The sequence below is a fragment of the Balaenoptera acutorostrata genome, chromosome 4 (assembly GCF_949987535.1).
Source record: "Balaenoptera acutorostrata chromosome 4, mBalAcu1.1, whole genome shotgun sequence".
Lineage (NCBI taxonomy): Eukaryota > Metazoa > Chordata > Mammalia > Artiodactyla > Balaenopteridae > Balaenoptera > Balaenoptera acutorostrata.
This window is the reverse complement of record NC_080067.1, coordinates 45,917,187-45,918,056: the sequence shown is the minus strand read 5'-3', so window position 1 is coordinate 45,918,056 and position 870 is coordinate 45,917,187.

The following is an 870-nucleotide window of genomic DNA, read 5'->3' as shown; positions in this document are numbered from 1 at the left end:
TGTCCCCTGCACTGGCAGGCAGATTCTTAACCACTGCGTCACCAGGGAAGTCCCTACTTATTATTTCTAAAGTCTGGTTTTGCGACATAATGGCTGAAGATTTCCCTTAGCAAGAAGAATGCCATGCATTATGGTTTTCACTTCCATTTAACCAGGTTAAGTATTTAAGTGCTTTGTACTCTGATTAGAGGTGTCTGTATATGAAGGGCTCCTTGAACAAAAGTTATGGGTAGTCAAATGTAATTTAATTGAATAATGTTCCATAATTAAGGCAAAACCGCGTCGCTTAAATAATTAGCTTGAAGTGGTTGCAGTAGCAGAGTTAATAGATTTGCTTTTATTTCATCTATGCTACTGGTGTTACCTGACAACAGAACACTGGTGACATGCTGTTCTACAGAACATTCGGGTTCAGCCATTTTAGGGTCTGGGCTATGCAAGGACTGCCCAGCTGTCTTCTAATAAGAAGGCGTCAAAGAGCAGTAATCACTGGATTGAATTCCCACCTATCGTTTATTCATAAGGTTGAATAAGCATTCAAAACACAGCATTCTGGAGAGAATATGGGCAGTTTCCACTAGCATAGTCATGAATACTGGAAGAGATATCATTCAAAGGTTTTTTTAGAATAGTGATCACCAAATCACTACTGATTTAGGATGCTGCAGAGTCATTGGGGGTGGCAGCTACAGGTGGGACCAGTCAATGCAGGATCAGTGTAGGCAAAGGAGCAGATAGTTTATGTTAAGCAGGTAACAGAAAACTCAATTTACAGTGGCTTAAACGATGACTTTTCCCCCATGATTAAATATCCATAAGGAGGTGGTTGTTTGGTTTGGTTCAGTAGGTCAAAAAGATCATCTGGGCACT